Source organism: Stenella coeruleoalba (assembly GCF_951394435.1).
Source record: "Stenella coeruleoalba genome assembly, chromosome: 2".
Classification (NCBI taxonomy): Eukaryota; Metazoa; Chordata; class Mammalia; order Artiodactyla; family Delphinidae; genus Stenella; species Stenella coeruleoalba.
The window spans coordinates 80,165,253-80,176,241 of record NC_137147.1 but is presented as its reverse complement, the minus strand read 5'-3'; positions in this window follow the sequence as shown (position 1 = coordinate 80,176,241).

The following is a 10,989-nucleotide window of genomic DNA, read 5'->3' as shown; positions in this document are numbered from 1 at the left end:
AGTGAAAAGGAGGTGAGAAAGTGGAGGCAGTGTAATCGTAAACTAATTTCAAGAATCTTATTCATGGGAAAAATAAAAACAATATGACAATTGATAAAGGGAAGATGTAGGATCAAGGGATGTTTTATTAATACTTTTCAAGATAAGAGAGGACTGAGCTTATTTTTATGGCTAAAAAGAAAGCAGTAAAAGAGAAAATGTACAGACTAATTGAGAGATTAAGAATATAGGAAAAAGATATAATTTCTCTTTATGATGGAAGAAGGTTGTAGTACAAGCTGGGATCCAGAGCATAAGATATGTTTTGTAAAGGTTAAAAGTTACCTCTTTTAACTTTTAGAAGGAAGGAAGTAAAGGCTGCTGTACATACGGATTGAATAGAGGTGTGGGACCCAGAAGATGATGTGGTTTCTGCTTGAGAGCCTGGACTTCCCTCCAGGTGAAGGAGGCACTCAGAGAAAGGGGGCGCTGGGGAGAGAACGCAAGGAGAGCGGTACGAGCTTAGAATCGCTGTTTAAGGGGAGTGGGACAGGAAGCTGACCAGGACCAAGTCGAAAGATTGCTGAACCTTGCCAAGGGAGACGTGTGGTGCCAGCCATCCATATCATTGTGTAATTTTCTCCAGAAGTGCTCAGCGACGTCACTGAAGGAGTGAGATGTGTGGGTTCTTCCAAGTCTGAGAGTTTGCAGGGAAAGAACAATTAGGAAGTTGGGAATAGAGGTTGGGAGGTATTTGAATGATTGAGCGACTGGGTCTAAGTTGGATAAAGAAGGAAATGAAGACACAAGGTGGTGACAGACTGAGAGTAAAATCAGTGGTACAGGGGTTGCATAAAAAGAAACGAAATTGAGTTATTTGTAGTGAGGTGGATGGACCTACAGTCTGTCATACAGAGTGAAGTAAGTCAGAAAAAGAAAAACAAATACCGTATGCTAACATATATATGTGAATCTAAAAAAAAAAGGTTCTGAAGAAACTAGGGGCAGGACAGGAGTAAAGACACAGATGTAGAGAATGGACTTGAGGACACGGGGAAGGGGAAGCTGGGATGAAGTGAGAGAGTGGCATGGACATATATACACTACCAAATGTAAAATAGGTAGCTAGTGGGAAGCAGCCGCATAGCACAGGGAGATCAGTTCAGTGCTTTGTGACCACACAGAGGAGTGGGATAGGGAGGGTGGGAGGGAGACACAAGAGGGAGGCGATATGGGGATATATGTATACATATAGCTGATTCACTGTGTTATAAAGCAGAAACTAACACACCATTGTAAAACAATAAAGATGTTAAAAAAAAAAACAATACTTCAAAAAAAAAAAAAGGAATAGAGAGGTTCTGAGAGCTAGGGGAATGTAGGAGAGAGGAGTGAGAGATTGTTGTGATGGTGTAGAAGTGGAAGTTACCTGGGGTATAAGTAGATCCAGATTGGCCACAGGGCTTGATATCATCAGAGGCACCTTCACATTTGCCCTATAAGCTGACAGCACCCTCACTTTCTTCTATTCTCACTTCTTGCTAGAAATCCTTTTGTCGCTCCCTGGGCCAGATCACTAAAAATATGGCAAAGGAGAAAGTGGTGATAGGATTTATTCATTCACCTTTTGTCAGTTTAATTCCATTCACTTCAACAAGTATTTAGTGTGTAAATGCCAGGTGCCAAGGCATTGCTCTGTGGTGAAGAGGTTCAGTGCTTCCCTTTGAGGTATATCATTCTGTTAACTTTGTAGAGAGTGGATTTGGGATGTGTGGGTGGGGACTTGGGAGAGAGACAAGACAAGACTTCTAAGCAGCAACACTAGTGGCTTCACTATTTAATAGCTCTATGTCCCTGGGGTATTTATTTAACCTCTCTGGGTCTTAGTTTCTTCATCTGTATAATGGGAACATTAATAGTACCTAGCTTGTAGGTTTGTTGGGAAACTATTTATTTATAATGATGCCTTACAGATGCCATGGCTGGAGCAGGAAAGGTACCAAATGAAACTGGAACATCTTGCATAAAAGTGAGGAAGTGCTCACAAAAAATGTTGGGGGCCTGTCAAAAGAGACATAAGAGCCAGGCTGAAGGGGCTTCCACTGGTCAAATCTGGGATAATTTGGGCATCAAAAATAAATAAGGAAGTAATGGATTCTACTCTACTGAATAAAATAAGAATCCGTGAGTCTATAATGATAAATAGATAAATAAGTAAGGAGAGAAAGCTCTTTTTTATGGTAATATGTCAATGAATAAATGTGGAAGGGATGAGGAAAATTTTAAAGACACCATTTTGCAACCATCATAGAAAAAATTAATTTAGGTAAAAGTCATCAATGAATGCTAAATTGAGTGGAGGAAAGTTAATGAAGAACAGGGTGTTCATATTATATAGATGTATCTCACTATAAATATTTATTACAATAGGGAAAATATTAGCAATCCAGTGGAGAAAGAGACAACACTTTCACCAAGTGAACAAAACTAACATCACCCCAAAAAACATGATTTGCCACCAACGTGACACCATGGAAAAAGACACAACCTCACTTCTTGGTATTCCAGCCACAAATGCACAACCTAAACGTAGTCATTTGACACAGCACACAAACCCGTACTGAAGGACATTGTATAAAATAACTGGCCTGCATTATTCAAAAGAAAGACCAAGTAACCATTCCATATTAAAGGAGACTGAAGAGACATGACGACTGTGATTCATTGTCCTGGACTGGATTCTGCACTAGAAAAAAAATACTACAAAAGACATTATTGGGGCAATAAGTGAAATCGGAATATGGTCTTTAGGTTAGATAAAAAGACTCTATCAATGTTAGATTTTCTCAGTTTTATAACTGTAGTATAGTTATGTAAGAAAATACACGCTGAAATGTAAATGGGTAAAATAGCATGATATATACAACCAACATATAATTGTTTAGGGAAAAAAATATGGAGAGGAAGAAAATGCTAAAGCAAATGTTGTGAAATTATAACAACTGGTGAATCTGGGGTTAGGGTGTAGAGATTTGTACTTTTCTTGTAAATTTTCTATAAGCTTGAAATTATTTAAAAATAAAGTTTAAAAGATAAGTGTTAAAAAAATCCCACCCTACTCTCAATAAAAGTTAATTATCTCCTCTTCCTCCCCGCCCCCCCACCCCCCACCCCCACCCCCGCCAACCCCAAACACCAGTTGGGACATTCTTGCAGTATTTCAAGTAAGAGGTGATGGAGGACCTCATCTCAGGCATCAGGCATTGGAAATAGGGATGGAGTAGACAGGAACTATTCAAGCTAATTGCACCAGAAATTCTGGCAATGATGTGGGGAATGCTCCATGCCATGGAATGCCACATGCCACTAAATATATGACACATCACCTCAATTCATACAGCCCATGGCCAATTCTCACCATGCAGAATGAACTTTCTGTGGCATACTCTTCATGTGTGCCACGCATTCCATCCAAGTACAGTTGGCTTCTGTACCTTATGGTACCTCTTTAGGGCAGTAATGGAGATAAAAGGCTAGCTCATTTTCACATCGACAGAGATCATCTTTTCCTTCTCTCAGGGAGAAAATGAGAGAGAGGAAGAGGAAGAGAAAGGAGGAGCAATGAGAATTGTTGTGGGAACAACCTAGAATGGGCGTTCCAGAAGACATCTCCTTTCTCTATTTCTGCAATCTTTTCCTGGCTGCCAGAACTTAGCCCCCAGTGGTTTGTGCCTAAGCCTGACTCTCTTTCCAGACTAGAAGAAGGTGAGGTAGCTCACCTCCTCTTTCAGATTTACCTTTAAAAGTCTAGTGGTTCAAGATCAACATAGTGACTCATCTGGGGCTGTAAAGCTACAGCCAGCTCCGGCAGCATGCATGTGTGAGACTGGATGGAGAGCTGTCAAATGGATTATGCCATCTCAACAAAGCACTGATTCGTTGATTAAAGTTTGTTTCAGCAAATATAGTGAGCTTTATTGGAGACAGTATTACTTAAAACCTCCAGTATTTCCTGTCTGCTGACAGAATCAAGCCCAAGATGGCTTTCTATGATCTTGAATTATTCCACCTTGCCAAACCCTCCATACACTAATACTTGAATCCCACTGGGCAACTCATCAGGCCACCAATTTCCTATTTCCCTCTCCTGTGGCTTTGTTCATTCTATTACCTAAGTTAGGAATGTCTTGGGCCACCATGGGACCAAGTTCAAGAGTCAACTTACATGCCAGCTTCTGGAAGTCCTCTGTGAGACTGCCAAGCAGAATGAAAATAATTTATTTCTTCCTTTGGTCTATATGAAGTATTTCCCCCATATATATACGAATATACAGTCGTCCCTCGGTATCCATGGGGGATTGGTTCCAGGATCCCCATGGATACCAAAATCCGAGAATGCTCAAGTCCCTTATATAAAATGGTGTAGTATTTGCATATAACCTGAGCACATCCTCCCTTATATTGATACTTTAAATCATTTCTAGATTATTTATAATACCTAATACAACGTAAATGCTATGTAAATAGTCGCCATGCACAGCAAATTCAAGTTTTGCTGTTTGGAACTTTCTGGAATTTTCTTTCCCCAAAATATTTTCCACCTGTAGTTGGCTGAATTTTCAGATGTGGAAACTGCAGATAAAGAGGGCTGACTGTATTGTCATACAATTTAACATAAATATGACATTTATTAAATTCTCTTTCAGTCTTTTCTTCTATGCTTATGTCTTAAAAAGACTTTAAGAAATAGAAATGGAAATATAGCAGGAGTGAGAAACTTATTGGATGTTTGTTAGAGTGAGTGGGATGAAGGAAAACACGAGATGAAAGATACTACAATTATCTGTGAGACTTGGTGTAAATCATGTAAGCAAAATAAAGGATCTAATATTGATATATGCAAAGCATTTTACTTTTAGAAACTTTGGCTCCTTTGTAGAGCATTAATTTTTATGTCATATTAGGTAGAGAAAATGCGCTTTTGTATATAAAAACTTTATCATTAAGTTATTTACCTTTTCTTTCAGAAACTGTTGTCTTTCCAACTCCATCTTTAGGCACAGACAAATGGTCAGCTGAGTGGCATCATTAATAGAAGCAGCTATTTTAGAAGCTCTACTTCTGGAAGTGGAGTAAAAAGGAGGCGTAACCCGGAGTTTAAGATACCCACTGATAATGAGGGTATTTGAGTGATGGTAATTGGCAAGGAGAAAGACTTAAAGATCTATCTGGAGACCAACCCTCACACTCCAGGCATGCTGCCAGATAAAGACTAAAAACAGCATGTAAGATGGCAAGAAAAATATGCTCTTGGTTTCTTCATTGCCATAAAAGCCACTGGGAAGAGCTTAAAGAGATATGCCATTCCTGAATAGTAACATGAGACTTCTTGTTCTATGACTTTTGTGAAAACTTCTGCCCTTCCAGACTGGAGACAAGGAATATCATTTTCAACAAAGTGCAACCCTTTGGTCTATCTACTCATCATCAAAAAAAGGGTACAGTAAGCAAAGCTGCAGAATGAACATCCATTTACATTCAGTGCTGCTCTTGGAACAGATCAGTAACTCAACAATATTGCTTCTTTCTTTTAGACTAAGGTAATGGAACCTCTTTAACCTTGAGGATGACAATTTGATTTTTGCACACCACACAAGATTTGGTAGTACACGACAAGCTGACAGAATGTAGCCACAGCTTCTTGCTCTGGGAAATGTGGATCAATTTAATTATTAAAACCAGTTTGATGTTGGGGCCCTTGTCAGCAGAATCTTTAAATGACCTGAGCCAATCCACACTCCATTATTTCACGGACACTTAACATGTTCTTTGTAGCTATCAAGCTGTATCTCCCCAAATCCAAGACAATGAGTAAATTACATCAGTTCAGTCAGTGAATAAATCAGTGAAAATGGTTGCATGACTGAACTGACAAGTCATTTGACACATTGTAAACTGAAACACTGAAGGAAATTGGAAGAACTGAGATCGTGTTGTCCCCTGAGTCACTTAAAATCTCTGAGTGTGTTTCGTTTTCTGTAAAATGGGTGTGTTAATACTTTGCCCAGATGGATTGTGGTGAAGGTTAAAAATAATGCATGTAAAGTATCTGACATGTAGCAGACCCTTGATAAATGGTTGCTGTAAGTATTATTATTATGAAAAGTTTGAGTTACTTTGAAGAAATTAAGCAATTAGTTACTGGTTGATGTAGATTTAAAAAAATAACTTCTATCTAGTACTGTTTTATTAATCAATTACGTATAATGGCAAAAGGCAGTTTAAAGTTGGATTAACCCAAGTTGTCAAGCAGCTTAAATAGCAAGCCAGCCATTTATTTTAGTTTATTATTTATCTGCCTTCACTGTTAATAACCAAGCCCCTTAGTTTCAGCTGTTTTATGGAATATTCTTTTAGTAAATAGCTGATCTAACTGGTATCTTGTTAATAGGAAAAACTGAGTAAGAGAATAATAGTGATTGCTTGAAGAAGGAGGAAGCTATTGCTTCTAGTTCAACATTTTACGAAATGGACTGCAAATAGAATAAAAGCAGTATTCTCATACGGTGGAATCCCTGATACATTAAGAATACCAGCAGTATACAGGCTGTAAGCAAAAAGCAATAAATATGTCAAAAGAAACTTTAGAAATGATTTTTTTGCAAGCCAAGAAAATTGTCAATTAACTTGGAGATTATATGTGTACTAATGTACTTGTATTCCTCACCTTCTGATCTTGATTAGTTTTTCAGTGCTATTGGCATCTCTAAGGTTGCAATTTGGGGGAGATTCTGGGTTGCAGTCGTGCTGTCAAAGGGTCATTCGTCCTGGTAATAGGGTAGTTAGTGGTCCCTGGGAGAGAAGAGAAAACAATCAGGTCTTGAAAGCTGAAACACTGAAGTCAAGGGTGAGTTCTTGGCGGAAGCCTAGCTCCTCTTTCTCAGTGTTTGTTATTGTTGCGATGAAGAAGAAAATGGTGGGGTTCACACCTACAGCCATGAAGTGGGAACCAAAATAACAAAGGAACACAACCACTGAAGCGGCAGACTGTACTATATCTGGGGACTATTTTTGAGAGCATGTTGGTTTTTTGTTTTCTTTTAAAAGTACCTTTAGATAGCTCTCAATCTCTGGAAAAAATACTCAGCAACTCAGGAATTTCAGTCTCTCATCCTTCTGTCAATTTCCTCTCTAAGATGGTGTCTCAGTTTTAGGGAAGAGACAATCCTGAACTTGGGTAGGAGAGAAGAAGAACCCTTTGATTCCATTGATTTTTGGAGTAATGTTACTTGTCCCTCTAGACTGCTACTCACCATGAGCTTTTGTGGCTAAAGTCTGCAGCTGGTATAACACATAGTCTGGGGTATCTCTAATTTGTTTGGGCCCAGAGGTGCTTTCTGGCTGACTTGGTCGTCTGTCAACTCTTGCTGACCCACCTCAGGCACAGCCATGCACTATATCTAGGGCCAGATGGCCAGCCTTTGTTGTACAGTCACACCATCTTTTCCAGGATGTACCCTGGGAAGGCTCACTGTATTCATACCACTCTGGAACTGAGGCAGGCTCAGGACTGCAAACAAAACCATCTGGCTGCCTAACCACACCATTCTGCCCTCATAGTTATTATCCCATGTTGGCATAGAACCATTCTCCTCTTGGTGTTTTCCTCAATTTATCTGTAGTATATACCCGAAGACACCTTTCTCCAAAGGAGAAACAAGATCTAATTGGTATCTTGTTGGGGAGTGGAGCGCAGAGAAAGTGAACACTGAGGTATCTTCCTTTTCTGACTCCCCCTCCCTCTCCATCTTCCTCATTTATTCATAATGCGCTGGGTCTTAGGGTTGCCCCCTCTCACTCTGTGTTATCTCCCTTCTACCAGAAATCCTAACAGGCAGAAGGAATGCCCTCTGGGAAAAACTCAGAGAACTTGAGCAGATCCTGTAGGCTTGGTCCTAAAATCTTAAGGAAGAAGAAAGAATAACTTAGACATTCTTTCAAGACAATGGCTTGTTTATAAACCATTGTAAGACAGTTATATTTATATTTTGATATGATATTTTAATGATACAAAATTACATTTGAAATGTCAGAATCTGAACATTTTGGGTCCTTTTGTAATAATCTTAATTCTCTTGTACAACCATGTGACTTCCTCCCTTCCTCCACACCACAAGTGTCCTTGGGCCAACCAGGGAGGAGATTATGAACTTAGAAAGACAAAAGAAAAAAGCAGACTATTTCAGAATATTACCTTCCATGTACTTATCCAATGAATTGATCTATTAAGCAACATTTAATTTCTTCTAGATTTTCATACTAATGGAATCATACAGCATGCATTCTTTCATTTCTGGCTTCTTTGCTTAGCAATATGTTTTTGAGATTTATCCATGTTATTGGTTGTATGGGTAGCTTGTTTCTATTTTTTTTTTTTTTTTTTTTTTTTTTTTTTTTGCGGTATGCGGCCTCTCACTGCTGTGGCCTCTCCCGTTGTGGAGCACAGGCTCCGGACACGCAGGCTCAGCGGCCATGGTTCACGGGCCCAGCCACTCCGCGGCATGCGGGATCCTCCAGGACCGGGGCGCGAACCTGTGTCCCCTGCATCGGCAGGCGGACTCTCAACCACTGCGCCACCAGGGAAGCCCTAGCTTGTTTCTTTTTATTGCTGAGTAGTATTCATTGAATAGATATACCACAATTTGTTTCTCCATTTAGCTTTGATGGAAATTTGAGTGTTTCCAGTTTGGAGCTAATAAGAATAAAGTTGCAATGAACATTTGTGTACAAGACTTTCTGTGGACATCTGGCCCTAATTTTAAGTCCAGAGCTGGAGCATGTAAACAATCATGTGAAACAGACCTCAGTTCAACATCATAATATGCCTTGGTGTAATTTTGCATGTGTTTACACCTTTCCTCAAAATTGGGACATTTTCAGCCAAGTATTTCTTCTGCTTCTCCACTTTCTCCTTTTCAAGATCTTCAATTACCCATATGTTAGACCTTTAAATTGTACGATAGGTTATTGAAGCTCTGTTTAATTTTCACCATATTTTCCTCTGTGCTTTAGTTTGAATAATGTCTACTCTTTCTTTCAAGTTTACTGATGCTTTCTTCTAGAGTGTGTAATCCACTATTAAGTTCATGAAGTGAAATTTTCATTTATTTCATTTCTCAGCTCTAGAAGTTTCCTGCTAATTAAAAATATTTTATCCTCTAATTATGTTCATGTTTTCTTTTAAATCCTTGAACATATGTAGAATAGCTGTTTTTAAGTCATTTGCTAATTTCTTCTTCTCTGTCACATCTGGATTGTTTTTAAAGAATTCATGATCTCTGTGTTTTGTGACATATTTTTTCTACTTCTTTGCATGTCTAATTTTTCTTTGATTATTGGATGCTAGATATTGCAAATGTTATACTGTTGAACATCTGGACTTTGTTGTTTTTCTTTAAAGAATGATGAGTTTATTTTGGAAAGTAGTTATTTGTAGACCAGCTTGACCCTCTTGAGTCTTGCTTTTAAGCTTTGTTAGGGTAGCTCAAGAGTATCCCTTACTTTAGGGCTAATTTAACCCTACTGCTAAGAAATAATCCTTTTGGAGTCTCTAATGAATGTCCTGGATGTTCAGAAAGGCCTCTCCATTCTGACTGTTCAGAACTCAATTGTCTCCTAATCCTTTGAGAGTTCTGGGACTTGTTCCGTTTATAGCTTTCTGGTATTCTTAATTTGTTATTTACCTAGCCTTGAGTTCAAATCTTATAAATAAGAACAGATTGGTATTTACCCAAAGATGGAAGAGGATTTCTATGCAGATTTCTAGGACTCCATTCTGTTAGTTTAGTGAAACACATTAATAGATTTTCAAATGTTAAATCATGCTTGCATTTTTGGGATAAACTAAAGTAGTTTATATTGTTCCTTTCTCCCCAGCATTTAGTATTTACAATTTTATTTAGATTTTTCCATCTATGTTAATCAGTACGACAGACATAAATTTCCCTTATCATACTCTCCTTATGTACTATTGGTACTAAAGTGATATTAGACTTATAAGATAAGTTGGGATACTTTTTCTCTTTTTCTATTTTGGGTAGGAATGTGATTATGTCTTTATTTGGTAGAACTTTTTTATTTGGTAGAATGTGATTATGTCTTTATTTGGTAGAACTTTTCTCTGCCTCACATGTTTGTAAATCTACTGGACCTGCTCTTCCCCACGTGTCTTTCACACATGTTCTCATGGCTCTGGCAATTTTGCAGGAGGTTTTTATAATATTACATTTCTCCAATTAGCAGTGTGGCGTGTACCCTATTTATTCAATTCTTTTTTTTAAAAAACATCTTTATTGGAGTATAATTGCTTTACAATGGTGTGTTAGTTTCTGCTTTATAACAAAGTGAATCAGTTATACATATACATATGTTCCCATAATCTCTTCCCTCTTGCGTCTCTCTCCCTCCCACCCTCCCCATCCCACCCCTCCAGGCGGTCACAAAGCACCAAGCTGATCTCCCTGTGCTATGCGGCTGCTTCCCACTAGCTATCTACCTTACGTTTGGTAGTGTATATATGTCCATGCCTCTCTCTCGCTTTGTCACAGCTCACCCTTCCCCTTCCCCATATCCTCAAGTCCGTCTTCTAGTAGGTTTGTGTCTTTATTCCTGTCTTACCCCTAGGTTCTTCATGACATTTTTTTTTTCTTCAATTCCATATATATGTGTTAGCATGCGGTATTTGTCTTTCTCTTTCTGACTTACTTCACTCTGTATGACAGACTCTAGGTCTATCCACCTCATTACAAATAGCTCAATTTTGTTTCTTTTTATGGTGAGTAATATTCCATTGTATATATGTGCCCCATCTTCTTTATCCATTCATCCAATGATGGGCAATTAGGTTGTTTCCATCGCTGGGCTATTGTAAATAGAGCTGCAATGAACATTTTGGTACATGACTCTTTTTGAATTATGGTTTTCTCAGGGTATATGCCCAGTAGTGGGATT